The sequence below is a fragment of the Saccopteryx leptura genome, chromosome 7, assembly GCF_036850995.1.
Source record: "Saccopteryx leptura isolate mSacLep1 chromosome 7, mSacLep1_pri_phased_curated, whole genome shotgun sequence".
Lineage (NCBI taxonomy): Eukaryota > Metazoa > Chordata > Mammalia > Chiroptera > Emballonuridae > Saccopteryx > Saccopteryx leptura.
Genome location: NC_089509.1, coordinates 76644035 through 76659755, shown reverse-complemented (window position 1 = coordinate 76659755; position 15721 = coordinate 76644035). Strand labels below are relative to the sequence as shown.

General features: G+C 38.2%; 1 protein-coding gene and 1 pseudogene across 1 annotated transcript in view; one reads left to right on the top strand and one right to left on the bottom strand.

Annotated features, from left to right (window-relative positions):
- Positions 1 to 15721, top strand: part of NEMP2 (nuclear envelope integral membrane protein 2) — a 95430-nt gene that overhangs the window by 31143 nt on the left and 48566 nt on the right. The gene's annotated exons all lie outside the window — the stretch shown is intronic.
- Positions 6767 to 7215, bottom strand: LOC136378443 (large ribosomal subunit protein P1 pseudogene; annotated as a pseudogene).

The window sequence follows — 15721 nt, the reverse complement described above, 5'->3', positions numbered from 1 at the left end:
TCTTGGAGTAAATGTGAACTGGGAAACTAGGAGGCAGAAGCTGACAACTATTTATGACTCCCCCAAGAGGATCGGCAGGTGGACTGGCACAGCTGGATACAGACTAGAAAGAGCTCTACTGTGGTGCAGAGGATATCTGTGGCAGCTGAGAGGGGCTAGGGACACTTAGTGTGTAACAGTATGAGCTTCCTGGCTAGGAGGTAGCCTTCTCAGACTGGAGCTTAGCTGATGAGAATATATCCGTTTCTACTATTCTTTTTTTTTTTTGTATTTTTCTGAAGCTGGAAACGGGGAGAGACAGTCAGACAGACTCCCGCATGCGCCCGACCAGAATCCACCCGGCACGCCCACCAGGGGGCGTCGCTCTGCTGCGACCAGAGTCAGCCCAGCGCCCCGGGCAGAGGCCAAGGAGCCATCCCCAGCGCCCGGGCCATCCCCACTCCAATGGAGCCTCGGCTGCGTGAAGGGAAGAGAGAGACAGAGAGGAAGGAGAGGGGGAGGGGTGGAGAAGCAGATGGGCGCTTCTCCTGTGTGCCCTGGCCGGGAATCGAACCCGGGACTTCTGCACACCAGGCCGACGCTCTACCACTGAGCCAACCGGCCAGGGCCCGTTTCTACTATTCTTAGTAGTGTTTTCCCCTTTGAGTTGATGCAGATCTGCTGGGCTTGCTTCTTGTTGAACTTTCAAAAGAGGAAGAGGACTGTTTGGGTTTGGGGTTTGTTTGTTTGTTTGTTTTTTCCAGTCAGCCCAGTGAATCCCAAACCAAACATTTTTTGCCTTTCTCTTCTCTTTTATGGAAGTCCTTTAATTACCCTTTTAAAGCTAACTTTTCATGTTTGCTATGTATTGAGGACAGACAGGGCAAAATGAAACAGTGAGCAGCATTAATTATACAGTAAAATAAAAACTAAGATTCCCTTATTTTTAACAAAATAAAGTTGATGGCTTCTGAGACTCTTCTAGGGGCCACTAAAATAGAAAATCTAACTATCCACAATACTATTAAATAACTAAACTCATTATACTGTGAGAATAGCTGTGATGTTATTTGTAATACTGTTATTTTGGCATTGATTTTGCAAAATATATAAATGCCTGTATTTGATTTTTAAGAAATAGCCATATATGGTGCTATAGGCTAAACTGTATCATTTCCCACCCCACCCCACCCCTACCACCACCAAAAAAAAAAAAAAAGAGAATAAATTAATAAGTTGAAATATTAACCCCAGTACCTTAAAATGTGACTATATTTGGAGATAGGATGTTTAAAGGAGTCATTAAGTTAAAATGAGGCCTTATAGGTATGCCTTAATTCAACCTAATCAGTCTTATAAGAAGAAATTAGGACACAGACACACACAGAAGGAGGACCTTGTGAAGACCCAGGAAGAAGGCAGCCACCTACAAGCCAAGGAGAGAGGCCTCAGAAGAAACCAACCCTGTTGGCATCCTGATCTTGGATGTCTGTCTAGCCTCCACAACCTTAAGAAAATAAATTTCTATTGCTTGAGCCTCCCCAGTCTGTGGTAGTTTGTTATGGGAGTTCTGGCGGACTAATACATGTGGTCTTCGTTACGGTGTACACTTTGCCCCTCTGATGCTTTCTATCTGAGAGAGGATTAAGTTTCAAGACAGAGATTGCCTTCTCTCACTTCTTGAGTTTTCTCAAGTAGGATGATTAGAGAAGGGTCTGTTTGAAAGTTATCCTAGGAGAGAAGGGAACAGCCTGCAAGAGAATGAGTAGTACTGAGGGGAGCAGAGAGAATCCGGCCCCTGAGAAAAGGGTGTGCAGGCTCCTGGGAAAATGGTGGCAATGGGGTCAGGGAGTCTCCCCTTCTTTTGTTCAATAACAATAAAATGCTTCTTAATGAGTACAACTCTGTGCCACATGAATTTTTTATACAGTGTATAAATTCTCTGCATATCTTTCACATGAATGATTCAAATTTCTGATTATTAAAAATACTAAACTAATGTTATTGTGCCAACACAAATATAGTTTTTCAGTACTTAAAAATAGCTTGAAATATGAAAACTGATGTTTGATTTCCTAATACTACCCAGAACTCAACCCATTAAGCTTACAGTTGACAGGATTAAATCAAAGTGGTTATACCTCCTACACATCTAGAGGATCAACTATGTGAATAAAAGGAATTCACAATATGTTCATGGTACTATTAAACCACACTTAACATTCTTTTTGTCAGAAGTTAATAGATGTGAACTCCTCACCCAGTGTAGGCTCATAGTAAATATTTGTTGAATTAAAGAGAATACACATAAAATCAAGATATCACCAACAAATGGCATATTTATCCAAAAATTCAAAGATTTAATCTTGGTGCCCAACTTGTTTTTTAAAGAAGATGACCCATACTGGTTAGAGAAAATGTCATATTTTCTTTAATTTTGGGTTACTTATGCTGTTAGAATATAATTTTCAAGAAGATAAAATAACATGTAAATAGTAACTGAATACATAGAAAGCTTTTGTTCACCATTAAAAATGAGAGGCAGATACAGCACAGGGAATATCATAATAACTTTGTACAGTGGTTGACAGTTGTTACATTCATGGTAATCACATTGTAAGGTATATATTTCAGTGTAGAATTATATTATATTGTATATCTAAAATTAACATAATATTGTATATCAAATATAGTTTAAGATAGCAATGAGATGTTAAAACCGGTTTAGTGAGCATTTGAGGAGCTAAGTGTATATAAACAGTTGAATAAAGGAGGGGAGAAGTATGATCTGGTGATAGTAACTAGAATTCAGCCACATTACTCATTATTTGCCTCTGCCCACTGCTCCCAACCCTCTTAAACATTCCTGTCCACGTAGCCCAGACTGCTTGACTTATGCCTGCAGGCTCATAATTTAATTCAGTACTCCTTCCAGACTGGAGAAATAGAAGCAGTTTTTGTCTGAACACTCTAGAACTGGACAGTCAAATCCCTCAACTTCTTATTTTGCCCTGAGTTTATGCATCAGTACTTCCAAGTGGCCTTCTGCTCTTTGTTTTGAGTCAGGCCCACACAAAATACACCAGAGCTGGTAGCTGCTTTAATCCCTGTGCCTCAGTTGCAACTCTCAGACACCTGACTAGAACTGCCACCCCTTTAGGATGAAGCTCTTGCCTCATTCTCACTATCCTCCTTTTCAGAAATTGGTGACTTATTGCTGAATCCCAGAACAAAGACAATTCTGCAACTCATTTACAGCTTCCCAGGTGCCTACTACATTCCTGGAGCAGGCAAACTTCATCTACTCCTGGATCAGGGTGCCCCTCGCCATCTACCTCCTAGGACATATCTGTCATTTTTTTTATGACCCTCCCCCCCAACTGAAAGCCTAAATCACCATCTCCTTTAGTTACTATTTCAAGAAATGTCCTCTTAATTGCTATATCTTCTCCTCTGGCATTGGACAATTCTGACTTATCTCTCGGTGAAACTTCTCTTACCTGGTTTCAACAACCTTCTGCTCTCCTGGTTTGCTCCTCGGGCTCTTTTTTTTCTGCCCCCCCCCCCCCCCAAGTGCTTTTCAGGATTCCGTCCTTGGCTGTCTTCTCATTTGACTCGGTCCGCTCTGGCAATCTGTTATCCCCTTCCTAAACTCCAACTCTCCTATCTATAATACCCATTACATATCTTGCATTTACTTCAAAATCACTTCCATATAGAATTCGCTATTTTTTTCTCAATTTGTATTTTTTTTTTTCTATTCTCAGTAAATAGAATGGATAGTAACTCAAGGCAGAAATCCAAAACCACTTTCATGGGCAATTGGAAAGCCATTCCTGTGGATTCTACCTGCATCCTCACTGCCACCGCCTTGCTTTATATCCTAATTATTCTGACCTATCTGCACTTTGGGTTTTTTTTAAACAAATTTTTATTAATTTTAATGGGGTGACATTAATAAATGAGGGTACAGCCTGACCTGTGGTGGCACAGTGGATAAAGCGTCGACCTGCAAACGCTGAGGTCACCGGTTCAAAACCCTGGGCTTGCCTGGTCAAAGCACATATGGGAGTTGATGCTTCCTGCTCCTCCCTCCCCCTTCTCTCTCTCACTCTCTCTCCTCTCTAAAAATTAATTTTAAAAAAATTAAAATAAATAAATAAATAAATCAGGGTACATATGTTCAAAGAAAACATCTCCAGGTTATCTTGTCATTCAATTATGTTGCATACCGGTCACCCAAAGTCAAATTGTCTCTGTCACCTTGTATCTGGATTTCTTTGTGCTCCTACCTTCCCTCCTCTCCCTCCCTCTCCCCCCCCCCCAGTAACCACCACACTCTTGTCCATGTCTCTTAGTCTCGATTTTATGTCCCACCTATATATGGAATTATGCAGTTCTTAGTTTTTTCTGATTTACTTATTTCACTCTGTATAATATTATCAAGATCCATCCATTTTGTTGTAAATGATCCAATGTCATCATTTCTTATGGCTGAGTAGTATTCCATAGTATATATGTATCACATCTTCTTTATCCAATCATCTATTGAAGGGTTTTTTGGTTGTTTCCATGTCTTGGCCACTGTGAACAATGCTGCAATGAACATGGGCTGCATGTGTCTTTACATACAGTGTTTTTGAGTTATCGGGGTATATTACCACTAGAGGGATTGCTGAGATATATGGTAGTTCTATTTTTAGTTTTTTGAGGAACAACCATACTTTCTTCCATAATGGTTGTACTACTTTACAGTCCCACCAACAGTGAATAAGGGTTCCTTTTTCTTCACAGCCTCTCTAACACTTGCTATTACCTGTCTTGTTGATAATAGCTAATCTAACAGGTGTGAGGTGGTATCTCATTGCAGTTTTGATTTGCATTTCTCTAATAACTAACGAAGATGAGCATCTTTTCATATATCTGTTGGCCATTTGTATTTCTTCCTGGGAGAAGTGTCTGTTCATGTCCTCTTCCCATTTTTTTATTGGATTGTTTGTTTGTTTGTTTGTTGTTGAGTTTTATGAGTTCTTTGTATATTTTGGATATTAGGCCCTTATCTGAGCTGTTGTTTGAAAATATCATTTCCCATTTAGTTGGCTGTCTGTTTATTTTGTTATCAGTTTCTCTTGCTGAGCAAAAACTTTTTAGTCTGATGTGGTCTCATTCATTTATCTTTGCCTTCACTTCCCTTGCCTTTGGAGTCAAATTCATAAAATGCTCTTTATAACCAAGGTCCATGAGTTTAGTACCTAAATTTTCTTCTATGTACCTTATTGTTTCGGGTCTTATATTTAGGTCTTTGATTCATTTTGAATTAATTTTAGTACAAGGGAACAAACTGTAGTTGAGTTTCATTCTTTTGCATGTGGCTTTTCCAGCACCATTTGTTGAAGAGGTTTTTTTTCTTCCATTGTGTGTTGTTGGCCCCTTTATCGAAAATTATTTGACCATATATATGTGGTTTTATTTCTGGACTTTCTATTCTGTTCCATTGGTGTGAGTGTCTATTTTTCTGCCAATACCATGCTGTTTTGATTGTCGTGGCTCTATAATATAATTTCAAGTCAGGTATTGTAATGCCCCCAGCTTCATTCTTTTTCCTTAGTATTGCTGTGGCTATTCAGGGTTTTTTATAGTTCCATATAAATCTGATGATTTTTTGTTCCATTTCTTTAAAACATGTCATTGGAATTTTGATGGGAATTGCATTGAATTTGTATATTGCTTTGGGTAATATGGTCATTTTGATTATATTTATTCTTCCTATCCAAGAACAGGGAATATTTTTCGATGTCATTGTATCTTTTTCGATTTCCCTTAACAATGCTTTGTAGTTTTCATTATATAGGTCCTTTACATTCTTTATTATGTTTATTCCTAGGTTTTTGTTTTGTTTTGTTTTGTTTTGCAACCATGACAGGGATTGTTTTTTTGAGTTCGTTTTCTAATGTTTCATTGTTGGCATATAGAAAGGCTATGGACTTATGTATATTAATTTTGTATCCTGTGACCTTACTGTATTGGTTTATTGTTTCTAGTAATCTTTTTGTGGAGTCTTTGGGGGTTTCGATGTATAGGATCATATCATCTGCAGAAAGTGAAACCTTTACTTCTTCTTTTCTGATATAGATGGCTTTTATCTGTCTTGTCTGATTGCTCGGGCTAGAACTTCTATCACCACGTTAAATAAGATGGAGAGAATGGACAATCCTGTCTTGTTCCTGATTTAAGGGGGAAAGTTTTATGACATTTAATATGATGTTGGCTGATGGTTTATCATATATGGCCTTTATCATGTTGAGATACTTTCTTTCTATACCCATTTTGTTGAGTGTCTTAAACATAAAGTTGTGTTGTATTTTATCGAATGCCTTTTCTGCATCTATTGATAAGATCATGTGGTTTTTGTTCTTTGTTTTGTTGTTATGATGTATTACATTAACCGTTTTATGTATGTTGAACCATCCTTGAGATTCTGGGATGAATCCCACTTGATCATGATGTATTATTTTTTTAATATGTTGTTGTATTCGATTTGCCAGTATTTTGTTTAGTATTTTAGCATCTGTATTCATTAGAGATATTGGTCTGTAGTTTTCTTTTTTTGTGCCGTCCTTGCCAGGTTTCTGTATGAGGGTTATATTGGCCTTTTAAAATGTGTTTGGAAGTATTGCTTCTTCAATCTCTTGGAAGACTGAGTAGAATAGGCACCAAGTCTTCTTTGAATGTTTGGTAGAATTCACTAGTATAACCGTCTGGGTCTGGACTTTTATTTTTGGGGAGGTTTTTGGTTTTTTTTTCAGAGTTCAGCTTTTTATTGAATGTTACAAAAGAAGTTTAGTCAAAAAGACCAAAGCCCATGTCATCATCAGACTCCTCAGAATCTTCTGTCTTTGCTTCCACTTTCTTTTCCTCAGCTGGGGCAGTAGTGGTGGAAGGGGCAGAACCTCCTGCTGGTGCAGCACTAGCTGCTGGGGCAGGTCCACTAGCTCCTACACTGCAGATGAGGCTCCCAATGTTGACATTGGCCAGAGCCTTTGCAAACAAGCCTGGACAGAAAGGTTCAACATTTACACCAGCTGCCTTAATGAGGGCATTGATCTTGTCCTCCATCACCGTCACCTCATCGTCATGCAGGGTGAGGACCGAGTAGATGCAGGCTAACTCCGAGATAGAGGCCATGGTATGGGCGAGTGCTGGGCGAGCGCTGCCGGATCGGTGCTAGTCGCCAGATGAAGTCTTGGGGAGGTTTTTAATAGTTTTTTCTATTTCCTCCCTGATAATTGGTCTGTTCAGGCTTTCTGCTTCTTCATGACTCAGTTTAGGAAGGTTGTATTGTTCTAGGAATTTACCATTTCTTCTAGATTGTTGAATTTGGTGGCATATAGTTTTTCATAGTATTCTACAATAATTCTTTGTATATCTTTGATATCTGTGGTGATTTCTCTTCTTTCATTTTGGATTCTGTTTATATGAGTCCTTTCTCTTTTTTCCTTGGTGAGTCTTGCCAAGGGTTTGTCAATTTTGTTGATCTTTTCAAAGAACCAGCTCCTTGTTTTATTAATTTTTTCTATAGTTTTTCTGTTCTCTATTTCATTTATTTCTGCTCTGATTTTTATTATTTTCTTTCTTTGGCTGGTTTTGGGTTGTCTTTGTTCTTTTTCTAGTTCTTTAAGGTGTGAAGTTAAGTGGTTTACTTGGGCTCTCTCTTGTTTGTTCATATAGGTCTGAAGTGATAAGAACTTCCCTTTTATTACTGCTTTTGCTGCATCCCAGAGATTCTGATATGTCATATTATTATTTTCATTTGTCTGTTTATATTTTTTTATTTCTGCGCTTATTTCTTTTTTTTTAATAATTTTATTTTTTTAGTGGGGCGACATCAATAAATCAGGATACATATATTCAGAGATCAACAAGTCCAGGTTATCTTGTCTTTCAATTATGTTGCATACCCATCACCCAAAGTCAGATTGTCCTCTGTCATCTTCTATCTAGTTTTCTTTGTGCCCCTCTCTGTGCTTATTTCTTCTTTGACCCACTCATTTTTTAAAAGTATGTTGTTTAGTTTCCACATTTTTGTGGGGTTTTTTTTTTACCTCATTTTGCATTCTAGTTTCAAGGTTTTATGATCAGAAAATATGCTTGGTACGATTTCAGTTATTCTGAATTTGCTGATGTTATTTTTGTGGCCCAACATATGGTCAATTCTTGAGAATGTTCCATGTACACTAGAGAAAAATGTGTACTCTATCACTTTGGGATGAAATGTCCTGTAGATGTCTATCATACCTAATTGCTCTAGTGTAAGGGTCAGGAACCTATGGCTCACGAGCCAGATGTGGCTCTTTTCATGGCTGCATCTGGCTTGCAGACAAATCTTTAATAAAAAAAAATGTTAAAAATATAAAACATTCTAGGAGGAGTGACGTCATGGAAATGGCGCCATGAGCTGCGCGTCCGACAGCTCTCCCCTAAATCACAACAAATTTATCAACTAGAAACAGAAAAATCTATCCTCGGAGCATTCCGGAATTCCACACAAACTGATAGCAAAAGGACTGTTATCACTTGAATCTGAGAGACGAGGGTGTGGAGGAAGCTACCGCAGGGACGTTCATTCAAGCCGCGAGGAAGTGAGCCTGTGGTGAGTTAGCCCACACTCGGGAGCCGCGAGCCGCCGCGAGCCGAGCCGCCGCGAGCCGCGGGGCGCGCGCCCGGTCCGGTTGCAGAGTGAGCACCGCTTATGTTCCCAGTGGCCCGCGCACTACGAGTGAGAGTCGCCAGCCACCGGTGCCCGGAGCACCCCATTCGCGCGCGTGCCCTGGGCATTCCATGCGTCCAGAGCGCCCTACTGGCCCGCACACCCAGGGGGCCCCATTATCCTGCGCCTGGTGCGATCCAGCCGCCAGCGGCAGGGCGAGCGGGAGAGGCTTGGGAGATTCTCTCCGTGGGCGGGGCACCTCACCCAGCCATTCAAGCTAACAATCAAGCGTTGGGGTAGGGGCGCGCGCAGGCAGCCTAAAATACCTTTGGGAGCACAGCTGCGACCCAATCACTGAAATTAGCTTAACCCATGAAATCTGCGCACCCTCGGTTCTAATTGATAAGATCTCTCTCAGTTCAGCGATCCAAGACAAGAGGCGTGATATTTTTTAGTGCCTCTCGCTAAAGGGGCGGGGGCAACTTCTGATTGATAGAGCCTCCATATTCAGGGATAAACGCTAACAAGAAGGACTTGGCAGATAATAAGATCTATACTACACTAGTCGCAAGCAGAGACTAGTGCCTCTTCTTCCCAGCAAAAACAGGCTACAAAGTGTGGAAAGCCTGGGTTGAGAGGTCCAACTGAATGATAGGTGCTGAACAGTCACCTTGACAACAATTGACTCCCACCCCCGCCTGATTACACTGGAGGACCTGACTGCCAGAGCCTTTCCCAAAGCTTTGCACTGAGTGGGGATTTCCCAGCTCTTTGAGCCTCTTACTCCCCAGGCAGAAGCAGTGGCAGCCTTATAGCTGGATCACCAGGCTGCTAATTCAGGAAGGGGGGACTAGGAGAGAGAATCCAGGAAAGCAAACTCTCTCATCATTGGACCCTGCAAATGCCAACAAGCCTTGACTACCAGCAAGACTAAAGTCAATTATATGACATTGCCATAGAATCCCATCAACTGCAAATCCCTACCTAAGTGTGACACAGGGGCAGAGCCTGGGGTACAGAGTCACCAACCAGGAAGAGGGAGAGAAAAGAAAAAGGAAGAAGTTAACCTCTCAAAATCAAGAAAAATCCACAGACTTTACAACTTGTTCCACTAATTCTTTTTTTGTTGTTGTTTGTTTCTTCTATCTTATTGCCTTTATTTCCTCCACCTCGGTCCTTCTATTCTCTGCCCATCTTATGCTTCCCTTTTCTTGAACTACACTACCCATGAGTGTTATATTTTATTTCTCTTCTTCATCCTCACCCTCCTTTAAGGTTATACTCCAAAACACTTAACTCTCACTCTCTCCTCTTTTGTTTTTTTTGTCTTGCTTTATTTTGTTTTTTTTCTCTTCCTATTTTATTTCTTCCTTCGTTTTTCTCTATTTCTTATTTTTTCCTTTCTATTCGTTTTTTCTTTTCTCATTTTACTTTCCTCCCATTTAATCCTCAATCACGAACAAATTAGTTAATTTGGGACTCAAGGCATTTTTTGGCTTTATTTTTCTTTTTTGCTTTTCTTTTTTTTTTTTTCTTGTTTGTTTATTTTTGTGGCATTTTGGGTCCTCCCAACCCAAGGTCTCCATTGTATTTAGTCTTCGCTCCACTTAATACAACAGATTTTTACTTATTATTTTTATTTTTTTCTTCTTTATTATTCTTTTTTGGTCCTTTTTTCTGGTTCCCTCTTATCCCTCTCATTATATCTCTTAGTTGACCATCACTTACAAGCAAATCATCTTATGCTTGTCTAAGATTTTCTTCCCTTTTTTTTTTTTTTTGCATTTAGTAGGTCCCTAATCCCTTTTTTTGCCCCTTGAACTCTTCACCCCAAATCAGGCCCTCCATTATAGGTATGATATTTCCCTGAGGAGGGGAGAGGAGGGAAAGAGAAGAAAGAAAAAAAGGGGGAAATAATAAATTATTACTGTTTTTTTTTGTGGGGTGTTTTACCTTTTTTTTTTTTTTTTTTTTTACTCTTTACTCTTTATTAATTCTAATTAGTGCTATCAACAAGACCACCCTCAGATGCCAATAAGAAAGAGGAAATCGAATATTATGGATACAAAAGAAAGAGAGGTAACACAAATAGATGTGGAAAAATCTATGGAGAAAAGATTTAACATATTGGAAGCCTTGGAGCTAAATGACAGAGAATTTAAAATAGAAATCTTAAAAATACTCAGAGATATACAAGAAAACACAGAAAGGCAATATAGGGAGATCAGAAAACAACTCAATGAACACAAAGAATATATTACCAAGGAAATTGAAACTATAAAAACAAATCAAACAGAAATGAAAACCTCAATTCACGAGCTGAAAAACGAGGTAACAAGCTTAGCTAACAGAACAGCCCAGATTGAAGATAGGATTAGTGAAATAGAAGACAAACAACTTGAGGCACAACAGAGAGAAGAAGAAAGAGACTCAAAAATAATAAAAAATGAGAAAGCCCTACAGGAATTGTCTGACTCCATCAGAAAGAATAACATAAGAATAATAGGTATATCAGAGGGAGAAGAAAAAGAAAATGGAATGGAGAATATACTCAAACAAATAACAGACGAGAATTTCCCAAGGCTGTGGAAAGAACTAAAGCCTCAAATTCAAGAAGCAAACAGAACACCGAGTTTTCTTAACCCCAACAAACCCACTCCAAGGCACATCATAATAAAGATGACACAAACCAATGACAAAGAAAAAATTCTCAAGGCAGCCAAGGAAAAGAAGAGTACAACATATAAAGGAAGGCCTATTAGATTATCATCAGATTTCTCAGCAGAAACTCTACAAGCTAGAAGAGAGTGGACCCCAATATTTAAAGCCCTGAAAGAGAGGAACTTTCAGCCAAGAATACTATACCCATCAAAGCTATCCTTCAAGTAAGAAGGAGATATAAAAACATTCACAAATACAGAAAAAATGAGAGAATTTATCAACAGAAAGCCCCCACTCCAGGAAATACTAAAGGGGGTTTTCCAACCAGATTCAAAGAACAAAAGAAAACAACACCACAAGTAACAGCTCCACCAAGAACACAATAAAACCAAACTTAAACTGTGACAACAAAGGAAAAAAAGGGGGGAGAGGATGGAGATTAACAGTAGCAAAGGACGATGAAGTGCAGAAATACTTATAAGATAGGGTACTACAATGAATATGGTAGGTACCCTTTTCATTACTTAATGGTAACCACCCTTGAAAAAACCACCACAAAAACACTTGACTTAAAAAAGGCAGCAACAGAGGAAAGAAGTATGGAACACAAACAAACAAAAACAAATGATAGAAAAACAAAAGAGAAGAATCAAACTAGATACAAAACTAACAGAAAGCAATTTATAAAATGGCAGTAGGGAACCCACAAGTGTCAATAATTACACTAAATGTAAATGGATTAAACTTACCAATAAAAAGACACAGAGTAGCAGAATGGATTAAAAAAGAAAATCCAACTATATGCTGCCTACAAGAAACGCATCTAAGCAACAAGGATAAAAACAAATTCAAAGTGAAAGGCTGGAAAACAATACTCCAAGCAAACAACACCCCAAAAAAAAGCAGGTGTAGCAATACTCATATCTAATAATGCTGACTACAAGACAGAAAAAGTACTCAGAGACAAAAATGGTCATTTCATAATGATTAAGGGGAAGTTGAATCAAGAAGACATAACAATCCTTAATATATATGCACCAAACCAAGGAGCACCAAAATATATAAGACAGCTACTTATTGACCTTAAAACAAAAACCAACAAAAATACAATCATACTTGGAGACCTCAATACACCGCTGACGGCTCTAGATCGGTCATCCAAACAGAGAATCAACAAAGACATAGTGGCCTTAAACGAAATACTAGAACACCTGGATATGATAGACATCTACAGGACACTTCATCCCAAAGCGACAGAGTATACATTTTTCTCTAGTGTACATGGAACATTCTCAAGAATTGACCATATGTTGGACCACAAAGACAATATCAGCAAATTTAGAAAAATCGAAGTTGTACCAAGCATATTTTCTGATCATAAAGCCTTGAAACTAGAATTCAACTGCAAAAAAGAGGGGGAAAAACCCACAAAAATGTGGAAACTAAACAACATACTTCTAAAAAATGAATGGGTCAAAGAAGAAATAAGCGCAGAGATCAAAAGATATATACAGACAAATGAAAATGAAAATACGACATATCAGAATCTCTGGGATGCAGCAAAAGCAGTAATAAGAGGAAAGTTCATATCACTTCAGGCCTATATGAACAAACAAGAGAGAGCCGAAGTAAACCACTTAACTTCACACCTTAAGGAACTAGAAAAAGAAGAACAAAGACAACCCAAAACCAGCTGAAGAAAGGAGATAATAAAAATCAGAGCAGAAATAAATGAAATAGAGAACAGAAAAACTATAGAAAAAATCAATAAAACAAGGAGCTGGTTCTTTGAAAAGATCAACAAAATTGACAAACCCTTGGCAAGACTCACCAAGGAAAAAAGGCACAGGACTCAAATAAACAAAATCCAAAATGAAAAAGGAGAGATCACCACAGACATCATAGATATACAAAGAATTATTGTAGAATACTATGAAAAATTATATGCCACCAAATACAACAATCTAGAAGAAATGGATAAATTCCTAGAACAATACAACCTTCCTAGACTGAGTCATGAAGAAGCAGAAAGCCTAAACAGACCAATCAGCAGGGAGGAAATAGAAAAAACTATTAAAAACCTCCCCAAAAATAAAAGTCCAGGCCCAGACGGTTATACTAGTGAATTCTATCAAACATTCAAAGAAGACTTGGTTCCTATTCTACTCAAAGTCTTCCAAAAAATTGAAGAAGAAGCAATACTTCCAAACACATTTTATGAGGCCAACATAACCCTCATACCAAAACCTGGCAAGGATGGCACAAAGAAAGAAAACTACAGACCAATATCTCTAATGAGTACAGATGCTAAAATACTAAACAAAATACTGGCAAACCGAATACAACAACATATTAAAAAAATAATACATCATGATCAAGTGGGATTCATCCCAGAATCTCAAGGATGGTTCAACATATGCAAAACGGTTAACGTAATACACCATATCAACAAAACAAAGAACAAAAACCACATGATCTTATCAATAGATGCAGAAAAGGCTTTTGATAAAATACAACACAATTTTATGTTTAAGACTCTCAACAAAATGGGTATAGAAGGAAAATATCTCAACATGATAAAGGCTATATATGATAAACCATCAGCCAACATCATTTTAAACGGCATAAAACTGAGGACTTTCTACCTTAAATCAGGAACAAGACAGGGTTGTCCACTCTCTCCACTCTTATTTAACGTGGTGTTAGAAGTTCTGGCCAGAGCAATCAGACAAGACAAAGAAATAAAAGGCATCCATATCGGAAAAGAAGAAGTAAAGGTATCACTTTTTGCTGATGATATGATCCTATACATCGAAAACCCGAAGGACTCCACAAAAAGATTATTAGAAACAATAAACCAATACAGTAAGGTCGCAGGATACACAATTAACATACAGAAGTCCATAGCCTTTCTCTATGCCAACAATGAAATATTAGAAAACGAACTCAAAAAAATAATCCCCTTCACGATTGCAACAAAAAAAATAAAATACCTAGGAATAAACATAACAAAGAATGTAAAGGACCTATATAATGAAAATTACAAAGCATTGTTAAGGGAAATCAAAAAAGATACAATGAGATGGAAAAATATTCCTTGTTCTTGGATAGGAAGAATAAATATAATCAAAATGGCCATATTACCCAAAGCAATATACAAATTTAATGCAATTCCCATCAAAATTCCTATGAGATTTTTTAAAGAAATGGAACAAAAAATCATCAGATTTATATGGAACTATAAAAAACCCCGAATAGCCAAAACAATCTTAAGAAAAAAGAATGAAGCTGGGGGCATTACAATACCTGACTTTAAACTATATTATAGGGCCACGATAATCAAAACAGCATGGTATTGGCAGAAAAATAGACACTCAGACCAATGGAACAGAATAGAAAGCCCAGAAATAAAACCACATATATATGGTCAAATAATCTTTGATAAAGGGGCCAACAACACACAATGGAGAAAAGAAAGCCTCTTCAACAAATGGTGTTGGGAAAACTGGAAAGCCACATGCAAAAGAATGAAACTCGACTACAGCCTGTCCCCGTGTACTAAAATTAATTCAAAATGGATCAAAGACCTAAATATAAGACCTGAAACAATAAAGTACATAGAAGAAGACATAGGTACTAAAATCATGGACCTGGGTTTTAAAGAACATTTTATGAACTTCACTCCAATGGCAAGAGAAGTGAAGGCAAAGATAAATGAATGGGACTACATCAGAATAAAAAGTTTCTGCTCAGCAAGAGAAACTGATATCAAAATAAACAGACAGCCAACTAAATGGGAAATGATATTTTCAAACAACAGCTCAGATAAGGGCCTAATATCCAAAATTTACAAAGAACTCATAAAACTCAACAACAAACAAACAAACAATCCAATAAAAAAATGGGAAGAGGACATGAACAGACACTTCTCCCAGGAAGAGATACAAATGGCCAACAGATATATGAAAAGATGCTCAGCTTCATTAGTTATTAGAGAAATGCAAATCAAAACTACAATGAGATACCACCTCACTCCTGTTAGATTAGCTATTATCAACAAGACGGGTAATAGCAAATGTTGGAGAGGCTGTGGAGAAAAAGGAACCCTCATTCACTGTTGGTGGGAATGTAAAGTAGTACAACCATTATGGAGGACAGTATGGTGGTTCCTCAAAAAAGTGCAAATAGAACTACCTTATGACCCAGCAATCCCTCTACTGGGTATATACCCCAAAACCTCAGAAACATTGATACATGAAGACACATGTAGCCCCATGTTCATTGCAGCACTGTTCACAGTGGCCAAGACATGGAAACAACCAAAAAGCCCTTCAATAGAAGACTGGATAAAGAAGATGTGGCACATATACACTA